General features: G+C 44.4%; 1 protein-coding gene and 1 long non-coding RNA gene across 15 annotated transcripts in view; one reads left to right on the plus strand and one right to left on the minus strand.

The window, feature by feature from the left end:
* The window catches only part of LOC110296537 (uncharacterized), a 33,395-nt gene that overhangs the window by 19,459 nt on the left and 2,519 nt on the right, over positions 1 to 11,417 (plus strand). The gene's annotated exons all lie outside the window — the stretch shown is intronic.
* The window catches only part of LOC110296538 (uncharacterized), a 159,193-nt gene continuing 152,005 nt past the window's right edge, over positions 4,230 to 11,417 (minus strand). For 13 of the 14 annotated variants that reach the window (XR_015047670.1, XR_015047665.1, XR_015047664.1 and 10 more), the window contains one exon: positions 8,547 to 8,634. The gene's annotated coding sequence lies outside the window, so the exon portion shown is untranslated. Of the gene's footprint in view, positions 6,405 to 8,407; positions 8,635 to 11,417 lie in introns of those variants that run through there. The other variant, XR_015047669.1, reaches the window with a different exon arrangement.

Consider the following 11,417-nt stretch of genomic DNA (forward strand, 5'->3'; position numbering starts at 1 on the left):
GAACACTAAGCTTCTAGCACAGGAAGTTTTCACTGACAAACCGCATCCAATCAATAGTAGGCATGTAGTGTCTACAGCTAACAATACCTGCTGAATGTCCAATAGTTCCCTGGCCCTCATACCTGGTCTAAAAAGCCAAGTGATGACAAGGCTTGAATAACCCGGATGCAGCCTGTCTAACCAGTCTTCCCACTTAGTTCTGCAGGACGCTGACATAGGTGTCCACTGCTGCATAACAAACGGCCTGCTAAAATTCAATGGCATGAGATTAGGAATCATTGTCTAGATCATTCTGTGATGTGGGCTGTGCTCTGCTGATCACTGATGCTCTCTGACATTGCAAGTGTATTTGTTGCTTTTCTTGTTTTGACCTGACAGGAAGCCACCTGAGAGAGGAAGGGCTCACAGTTTAAAGAAATCCAGTTCACCATGGGAGGGAATATAGGGCAGCAGGTGGTTCCATGATAGCTGTGTGCTGGGACTACTCACTTCCTCACATCTTGGCAGAATGAAAAAGCATGGAATAGACAGAAGACGTGGTAGGGATATAAAACCCCAATCCCCACCCCAAACCCCAGTTGGCCATTTCCTCTAGGATGGCTATACCTCCTTAAAGTTTCACAACCTTCCAAAATAGTACCACCTGCTGGGAACCAAGTGTCCAAACATGAGCCTGTGGGGGACATTACACACTCAGTTCAACATTGAGGGTGACATCCATTAGGACCAGTTTCCTTAGTCTGTACATGTAGAAGGCATGGCCAAAGGAATGCGGAAGGTCTGCTGAGACCTTGGCTTAGACCTGGTTCTGCCACTTCAACAGTATTATGTTGGGCAAAAGTAAGTAACAAGAGACCAGTGAAATGACTCAGTGGGTATAGGCACCTTTCACCCAGCTTGACTAACTGAGTTCAATACCTAGGACTCACATGGTGGAATCAGAGAAACAACACCCACAGGTTGTCCTATGACCTCTACACACATACTATGGCATGTGCACACAAAATAAATGAATGTAACTAATTAAAAAAAAACAAAACAGGTGCTTTGTTTAAAAAAATAAAATAAAAAGCATAACAAAGCCAGGTTAGAGTCCAGTGGCAGAGAGATACACTCCACCTCCTACTGTAGTTGTCCTACCAAATAAAAGTGATATTGTGCCCTTATTGTACCTTTTCAGGAGGGATGCAGCATCAAGTTGGCCTACTCTTAGCGACATGAAGTTTAGTAGAAACGGACAAATCTCCCCTTTGAAAGCTCTCCCTTTAGTACATTTGGGGTGATTCTTAGGTGCACTGAGGCAACCTGTTCTTCATTATATTGGTTTCCTAGGGCTGTGGTAACACAGTACTCACAAGTTGGGTAGTTTATGACTATAAAAATCTATTTTCCACAGGTTGGAAGCAGGAATATAATGTGTTGGCAGAGTCATGCTCCCTGTCAGTCCTGTAGGGAGAATCTCTCTTGCCTTTTCAGCCGGGGGCATTCCAAGGCTCACAACTGCAGCACTTCAATTCAATATCTATCTTCACATAGTGTACTCCTTGGGTGTCTGTATGGTCATGTGACCATCTTACTATACGTATACCAATCACATCGGATTAGTAACCCATCCTCTAGTAGGACCTCATTCTGAACAAATTATATCTGCAATAGCCCTGCATTGTGTGGGATAATGAGTACTAGGAAGGACTCTGATATTTTTTGTTGTTTCAGTTGTCATAATTCAAACCCTAATGCCTATCAATTGTCCCTCAATAGTGTCTTCAATGACTGGTGATCCCTACTTGATTTAGTTAGTAACTTGTGGGTTTTACAACACTGTGTGTGTGTGTGTGTGTGTGTGTGTAGGGGTGCATTGTATATGTGTGTATGTAAGCCAGAGGTTGATGTAGGGTATCTTCCTTAATACTTCTTCCCCAGCTCCCTTTTCTAGTTAAGAGATGTTTATGGGCATGAGTGTTTTGTTTGGATGTACCTGTGTTGTATGCACGCCTGGTGTCCAAGGAGGCCAGAAAAGAGTACAGAATCCTCTAGAACTGAAGTTACAGTCAGTTATAAACCACCACGTGGGTGCCAGGAACTGAACCCAGGAACTGGGAAAAGGAGCCCATACCCTTTGATTACTGAACCACCTCTCCAGCCCTTCACCTTCCCTTATAAGACAGGACTGCTCACTGAACCTAGAGCTCAGTGATTCAGCCTTCCCCGCACTGGGATTGCAGGTCTGTGCCTCCACACCAGCCTTTTCAGATGAGTTCTTGAGGGTCAAATTCAGGCTTACATGACAAGCATTTTACCAAGTGAACTATCTCTCCAGCCCAGGAATCTTTTGTCAAGCTTCATTATATCTTCAGAATTTATTAGCTGTCATTTTTCTGTTAAGGTTTGTTTTGCTGTCCCAACTCTGGTTCTCTTCTCTCCCCTCATTTTTTTAAAAAAATCACTTAAATAATCATGTTATGTGCAATCATTTTTCTTTTGGGGGCTGGAGACTGAACTCAGGTCCATGCTAGGCAAGGACACTGACTACTATGAGCTGTGTCTCAAGCCCTATGTGGTTTTTAATTTATTCATTGTCAATTATTACATTTGATATTTTGCCTACCTGTAGGTCTGTTTGAGGGTGTCAGATCCCATGGAACTGGAGTTACAGACAGTTGTGAGCTGTCGTGTGGGTGCTAGGAATTGAACCCAGGTCCTCTGTAAGAGCAGCCAGTGCTCTTAACCACTGAGCCAACTCTCCAGACCCCCACCCTCCAAGCCCTATATTTTATACAGCCAGGACAAACATTTTCATGATCAAATTTCCCAGGCCTGAAAATGGAAGTCTATGAGGTCAACTCATAAGTAAGGGTTTCAACTTTTTTAAAAGTCGGAATTTTAAACATGATTATTTCAGCTCGCCTACCTCTGCAGAACCCAGTTCTGTCATTCACCAAGTAAGGGTTTTTTCCCTCTCTGGAGAGGTTTCATGATTGTTCCCCAGGGGAAAAGACTCATTATCATTCCTACACTACAGCCATGGTGAATGCTGTCATCTGCTGAGAACTCTGCTTTACATATACTTAATTGTCACAGCAACTCTGTACATAAATAGTGTTGCTACATATTACGCAGGAGGAAGTGGAGTCTTAAAATGAGATACTAGAAACACCATAGCCTCTGGGAATGGATGGCTTGAATCCTAGATCTCTGGCACCTACTTGAATCAGGACCTGGGGCTTCAGTAGTCATTTACTTATCCGTCCCATGCTGAAGATGAGCAACTGGCCTCATATGTTGAGCATAGCTGCCTACCTGTCCTACAGTAGATGTTATTCGTTCTTTATCTGTCCTGACGATAGGCTATAACTCCTGTCATGACAGGTAGTGATAACTCATGGTGCCACAGAGCCCACAAGCAATTAAATAAGGGTCCATCAAAATCACTAATTCAGATAATTGACCTATGCTTTGATTGAAGTTTCACTTTAGAGATATTTGGGAGCAAAGAGTTTGCTGATCGATTTCTTAAGCAATATTGTAGAAGGGTGATTATGAGCATTCGGCTTCTGAGAACACCTGGGAGAAGATCTTCAGCATATCACATACCCGTCAAAAAGCTCTTTGGAAATTAATCTCCGAGCAGACTCTGACTTTGTCTACTCCTAAACAGCATGACCATCCCTTCCCCAGATAACAAAGGAATGCATTGTAAGAGAGCATAGATGAGTGTCACCCTTAAGAGACTATCACAGTGTCTGCTTGCACAGTGAGGATGGCAGCTATACCACTAACCCATGCAATCTCATGAGTCCTCGTTACACATGCATTTCCATTTCAATATATTTATTATTTCTAATTAGTTGTATTATGTGTGTCCATAGAGACCAGAAGAGGGGACAGAAGACAGCATTCACTATTTTTAATTAGTTTTATTCTGTATGTGTGTGTGTGTGTGTGTGTGTGTGTCTGTGCATGATGTGTGTACAGGTGCCCATGGGAGCCAGAGAGCATCAGGTCTTCTGGAGTCAAAGTTAGAGGCAAGTGTGAATTGCCTGCCATTTCTGCTAGGCACTGAACTGAGGTCCCATGCAAGCACATGCTCTTAACCACTCACCAGCTCCTAATTCATTCAATCTTTAACCCAAATCTTACCTGGAATTATAGGATTCTGGTATTAAGAATTGCTTTGTGTCAATGAAATGTTCTAGGCACCTGGGGTATATCAGAAACTAAAATAAATATTTTTTCATTCTATTTAGGAGAGATAGGTTAAAAAAGCATTTTGTCAATTATACTCAAAAATAGTGTTAATAACCAAAAAATTTTAAAGTAGGGAATATATAGGTCATTGTAATTTTAAATTATGACTGGCAGTCATTTAAAAGGCTGTATTGGGCATGTGTGGTAATGCATATCTTTAATCTAAGCACTTGTGGGGTTAGAAGCAAGTGGATCACTGTGAGTTCAGTGTTAGCCTGGTCTACATAGTGAGTTCCAGGTCAGCCAGGGAGGGCTACATAGTACGACCCTGTCTATAAGATGGGGGAGGGGGTGATACTGAAAGAAAAAATTGGATGATATTTAATAACTAGTATACACACTCTATCACTTTTCAAAGTCTTAGGGCTAGAAAGGTAGCTCAGTGCATAAGAACACATGCCGCTCTTGCAGAAGACCCAGCTTGGGTTCCCCCCACCCATATACAGTGTTTCACAACTCCAGAGCTCCAGGCCCCCTCTCTGGCCTCTGTGGACACCTGCACACATGTGGCATACATACCTATACAGGCATGCACTTACATACATTAAAAAATAATCTTTATAATTGTATTTTCCAGATCCAGAGTTTCTATAAATATATTAATATTTTATATTTAAAATAAATATTTTAAACTTCTCAAAAATTAATCTTTAAAAAATCTTAAAATGGCTTTTTTTCTTATGTGGTTCCACCTCAACTCTATTCATCTGCACATTATTTATTTATTTTTATGTACATTTGTTGTTTGGCATACATGAGGGTACCAGATCCTCTGGAACTGGAGTTCCAGACAGTTGTGAGCTGCCATATAGGTACTGGGAACTGAATTTGGGTCCTCTGGAACAGCAGCCAATGCTCTTAACCACTGAGCCATCTCTCCAGTCCCCTATCTGTACCTTCTTAAAGTATCCAAGAACCTTTCGTCTTTGAAGGGGTAAAGGTTAAAAGAGCACACAGGCTGTTTCATGTATGTCCTACCTACGATTTACCAATGGGGATGGGTTAACATGCTGCTTTCTTAGGGCCTAATGTGTCCCCTGAAGGAAGCCACCCACTTTAGTGGCACTCCATAATCACAGGGCCCGGAGGGAGGTTCTTGTCTTGAAAATAATAGAAAGACTCAAGCTAGAAGACCTCATACTATTCAATAGATACTTAGGAGCAGTACAGGAGAGTTTGTCTGGAGAAGGAATATCGGTGATGTTATACAGTCATCTCAGAATAAGATAAAGGGACAAGGAAGCTGGGGTTTATTTAGCATCTACTGTATACTGAGCATCATGTAAACTCTACATCATGAACTATTTTGATCATCCACATAGAAAGGGCAGGGGAACTGAGGCTTAGAGAAGATGAGGAAACTGCCCACTGCACACATGGGGTGACTTACAAGCATTAAGTCTGCCTGGCTCCAGAACCCATGTTCCTATCTCATTAGTCAATGCTGTCTAGGATTCATCAGATATTGAATATAAATTGTTATTGCTCCTGCAGCTTTCAAAAGACTGTTTTGCCTGGGTGGTTCCAGTTCTGAGGCTCCAAGTGCTTGTGGAGATACAACCGCATTTTCTATCCCATCCGTCTCTCCCCGAGTCTATTCCTAGTGTCTCCCGAATATTCAGTTGCCTATCCTGTCTCACCATGACTGCCTGTGACTCCCTCTGTTTGTAGCCCAGAGAGTCCTACAACCCAGAGCTGCTCCCCCACCCCACCCCTGCGCCTGCCCCTCTACCACGGAGCAACGAGGCCCAACAGGTATCGATGCAACTTTCTAGCTTCTCTGTACTCTTCAACCAAGCTTAAAGGCTGTGCTACAGCGAGTTGGTTGTAGCTGGTGAGGAAGCTAACAGTGGGAACAGGTGACATGACCCAGCATGTGAGAAAAGTGATTTCTAATGGAGTGAACGTGGACCACTGGGAAACAGGAAAGGGGAAGGCCCCGAGAAGGTGAATTCCTTGTCATTCCTCCTCCCAAGACCTTATCTGAGGCGTGGCTTCATCCTGTACTATTGTGCAAGGTACTATTGTGCAAAGCCCCTTGTGCAGGCATACCGTCTGTCTCTCTGTGGATTACGCAGGGAATCTCTGGCAGAACACCTTGTCTTCTTCTGCTTCCCTTTTCCTTTCAACTCGCCGCTGCCCCAGGATCTCATCTCCTAAATAAAACATTGGCTTAATGTCTCGGTTTGGGTTCTGTTTTTCTAGAAAACATAAACTAAATAAAATATTCAAGTTCAATTTCTCTTCATAGGACCACTGCTTCTTGGATTCGCTTGAGTGTGTTCCAAGAGATAATAGCGGATAATGATGTCATACATATATACATACACACCAAGATAAAAATAAATCTTAAAGATCATGCTGTCATTATCAGCACACCTAGCGATATTTGCATATTTCCCTTAAAATATGAAGTTTGTTTGAAAACAAAGTAAAACTATTGAATGAGACCCTGGTGCTAAAAGGAATTCAGAGCCGGGAACTCATAACTGGCTTGCTCCTGCATGCCTCATTTCCTGAGTGTCTCACAGGAACCTTCCTTTTGCCAGGTTTGGACCCCCACATTCTCACTCGGACTATTATAATTGTTTTTTTAAACTTTTCTCTGTGTTTCCACACTGACTCCTGCCATCAAGTAAGTAGTCCTAAGATGGATTTTATCTTGCTCCCATGTTTAAAAACCTTTAGTAACTTCTCATCCTTCTAAATCTGCTCTTTGATGAAGCTGGGACAATAACTGTTGACCCAGCTGGGCCCCTTTGAGGGTCAGGGTGTAAAATAAAACTAGAGGGTGTCAGCACTGAACTAAATGGCACATGGTAGGCCCGGCATGGTGGTGCACGCCTTTAATCCCAGCACTTGGGAGGCAGAGGCAGGCAGATTTCTGAGTTCGAGGCCAGCCTGGTCTACAGAGTGAGTCCCAGGACAGCCAGAGCTACACAGAGAAACCCTGTCTCGAAAAACCAAAACCAAAAAAAAAAAAAAAAAAATGGCACATGTAAGATGACAGCTACAGTCAACGGTGGCAGACACCAGGGCGGCAGCAGATGGCATGGGTGGAAGAATGAAATAAAATATAAAATAAAATAAGAAGCACCACAGAGCAAGGCCGGCAGAGGCAAGAGTCATGAAGCAAGACACCAGCAGGATATAGAAAGAGCACTTCATGCTGCTTCAGCATAGCTTGTGGTCCCCTGAGTTTAGCTCTGTTGAAACAATGGCATTGCCTCTTGAGATTTTTATCAGCCCAGATCATGGCAGGAACCTGAAGTCATAATCAACTGAGGCTTTGAAAATCAGGTGGTTAGGACATATCTACAGGGCATAGGCAGAGTTATGGGTAGTTAGGGTGCTAGGCACTAGCAGAAGAATCATGTTAGTAGAAGCCAGGGATGAAGAGAAAAGGGAACAGAAGCCCAGAAAGAACAGGAACTATGGCGGAACATGGCTATCACTGCTAGTGATCATGAGAGCACCCTGCTAAAGACGGGGACCTCACTGTCTCTTCCTCCTCCTCTCTGAGACTTGCTAATGTCTCCCATTCGAAAGCCCAAGGGTTAGCCAGAGGACAAAGGAAGCCAGGTGACATAGCATGGGGGTAAAAGATTATCAACTACAGCCCAGGGCAGAGAAGAGTATAGTCTTCCCTGTCCCCCAGTAAATGTGCACAGCCTGATTCCAGAACCCAATGGTACTGCATTCCATGGCAAAAGTCGTGATTTCAGTTGAGGGTCATGAGAGGGGAGGCTTAGCCCACAATCTGGGTGGGTCCTTAGTTCAGTCATACACATTCCTACAGGGAGTAGCAGGGGGGGGGGTTTACAACATTGGAGGAGTCCATGTGACCACAGAAACAGATTGGACTGGAGTGGCCAGGAACCAAAGAAAGCCTGAGGCTATCACTAACTGGAAGAAACAGGAGACCGATTATCCCCGCCCCCTCCAAGCCTCAAGAGACTTTGACCCTGCCCAAACCTTCATTTTAGACTGGAAGAAAATAAAATTCTGTTGTTTTAAGTCAGCCAGTTTGTGCTAATTTGTTACAGCAGTCATAAGAAACCAACAGAGGCCAAATGGACACCAAACAGCACAGAATCTATTCATCTCAAACGGCACAGTGATGACCACACTCCTGCTGGCTGGATACTCTTTGACCTACCTTTTATATTCCATTTGGAAGTTCTGCTGGGACCCTTCACACACCTCACATCATGGACTCCCAAATCACAGCTGCCTTCATGTGCAAATGTCTTTTCTTTCAGAGAGGAGGATAACGTTCTTCAGAGCCCGCCGTCTCTCTCGCACCTTGGGAACTCTCAACGCTCCTCACATACTTCTTTAAGCAGAGTAATTGGTAAATGAAAAAGAAAACTTCCAATTGCCCATCTGTAAATGGAAAATAACAACCACTAACTTGCCTCTCGGAGGTAATGGTGGCAATGTTTCCCGAAAATAGACCCTGTACCTGTAGCAGAAGTGATCTATCTGAAACACATTCCTACAAGAACAATTCCTTAGAAAAGAAACTACATTTCATTTTAGCAAACCCTGTATTCTACATTGAACTGAAACGGCCAGCACTTCACCCTAAGAAAGAAGAGGCCAGGGCTAATTGAGAAACAGAGGCAGGCTAGAGGGGGTATGCAATGGTAGACTACTTGTCTAGTGTGTTTGAATCCCTGAGTATTCTACCTGTCCACAGCACTGAAAAAAAAATCAGCAAGCACACAGTCAAACAGACAAAATAAACACTTGAGACAGAAATACAAGTGCCAAGAAACCTTGACTCATATGATAAACACCTATTAAGGAACTATGATGCTAAAATACAGTCTATAGATGCTGAGGAAAAGCAATAAGGCACAATCCCAAATAAGCAATTATAACAAAATATGATGTTATATATGCTTGTGTGCATGTGTGTGTGTACATTTGTGCACGTATGTATGCAGAAGGATGTCGGGGGTCTTCCTCAATCCCTTTCCACCATGTAGTACTGAAAAGGAGGGAGAGGGAGAGGGATAGAGAGAGCAAGAGAGAGAGGGTCTAGAGAAAGGAGAGAGAGGGGGTCTTCCTGAGACCCCCTCTCCACAGCTCCGATGTATGCCTTTTGTAAGAGGGACATGCTAGGGGATCAGAAAGAAGGGAATGGCTGACTCTAGAGACAGGAGTCTCACTCCCAAGGAGCCACTTTGAAGCTAGTGTTGTAGGATTTCCAGGCAGAGGCAAAGTCTGGAGCATTCCAAGACCAAAAGAAACAAGGGCTTGTGCAGCTGCCAGCAAACCACACCCTACTCGGTCCTATTGTATCCGCAAAGGTCTATTTTTACCGCTGTCCTCACAGCCACTTTTTAAGACAAAAAGAGAATGTGGACTAAGTCCCTTCTTTGCAATCTGGTATTTTATAGATCAAAGAAAGGAGACTCTGAAGAGGGAATGTGAAGGTGACTTCTGGTGAATCCAGAATTCTTCCGAGGAGGAGAAACTCGGGCTCTTCCCTTCCCTGGTTTCTTGAAGATTGAAGAGAGGCTGCCTTAGTGTGGCAGTAGCCAGTCCTTCCGAGCTCAGAAGGAAGCAGGGGGAATGAGGACATCTCAAGCAGAGTCACTGCTTTGTGACAAACGCGCCTAGGCCAGGATGGAGGGCCCGGCTGCTTCTCCTCTGCTGACCTTTAGATCCCTCTACTGAGAGCAGGCACCACCCAGCCTCTCTCCCAGTCGATTCCTGCGAGGCCTCTGAGACCAGAGCTCACTGCTTGTGAGTGGGAGGGAAAAACCTCTTGGGAAAGCAGCCAGGACAGAAGAAAGGTCAGCAGACACAGGGGGCGCAGGGGTCTCTGACCTCTCTGTGGAGCATCCATAGGGAAGTGGGAAACTAGAACCCCAACCTCCAGGTCCGCATCCTTGGTCTTTGTTTTCCCAGGAAGCCTCTACCTTGTAGACCCTGCCAGAAGGCCCGCGGCATTTTCATGAAGCAGCAATAACAAGGACAGAGCGTTCTAGCCTGCTGGAGCCTGCTGGCTGGTCACTCTTTCCACTGCCTTTTGTTTTCATGCATCGTTCCTCTCACTTGCGTCTCAGATTCCTCTGGGCTTTGAAAAAGCCACACAGTGACACCGCCCAGCAGGCTGCCAGGCGGCTCTAAAGGGTACCCTGTCCTAAGCATCGAGAAAGGGACCAACCACTTCCTGTCAGTGTAACTGACAAAGGTAGGGCTCTAAGTTCCACCCTACGGACTGGCAAATCACATCCTGCTGTGTTTCAAATGCATCTCCAGTGCTGGGTGGGTCCATAATTCTAGCTCTTGAATGGCTGAGGCAGGAGGATTGCAATTTCTATATCACCTTGTCTCAAAAACAAAATAAACAAACAAAAAACCAACAACAAAACAAACAAAAACCCAACCAAACAAAAATATGTATCTGCAAGGTTTTGCAGACCTTTCTTGATGATCTAAGCACAGCCAACATAGATGTGTCTGTAGGCAGTTCAGTATGAACTCTCTCATGGTTCATGTGCTAACACTTGGTGCCAGCTGGTGGCGCTGTTTTGGAAGATTGTCAAACTGTGTGGCAGGAGCTGTAACTGGCAGAGGCGAGTCTTTGAGGGTGAAGTTTTGAAGGTTAAAATCCAGCCCCCTTTCCTATTAAGCTCTCTGCTTCCTGGCCAGCCAGAATGTGAATAATCTGCCAAAGCCCAACCAACAGCAATGCCACGGTCTCCCTTCCATAATGGGCTATAGTGCCTGAAACCATGAACCAGCGTAAATCTCCCCTCCCTTAAACTGACACTGTCAGGCATGTAGTCACAGTGACATACAGTTAACTAACACTCACGTGTCAATGTGTTAGGCTGTTGTACATACACATATGTGGGGGATAGAGGATCTCTGCCCATCAAACATCTGAAACCTGTTTCCAATTTTCCTCTTAAGCTATGCTATTAGAATCTATGAGAGCCCCAGGTAGATGTTTATTTCCTAATAATTACATGTATTTATGTAGCGGATGTGGGCCTTAGCACAAGTGTGGCGATTAGAGGACAACATGAGGAAGTCTTCTCTCACTGTGTGGGTCTGGGACATGGAACTCAGGTTGTCAAGCTCGCCAGCAAGGTCCTTTGCCCACTGAGCAATCTCTCCAGCCTGATGATGACTTTACAGACTTGGTG

Source organism: Mus caroli, unplaced genomic scaffold, assembly GCF_978045245.1.
Source record: "Mus caroli unplaced genomic scaffold, Mus_caroli_1 scaffold_7, whole genome shotgun sequence".
Taxonomy (NCBI): Eukaryota; Metazoa; Chordata; class Mammalia; order Rodentia; family Muridae; genus Mus; species Mus caroli.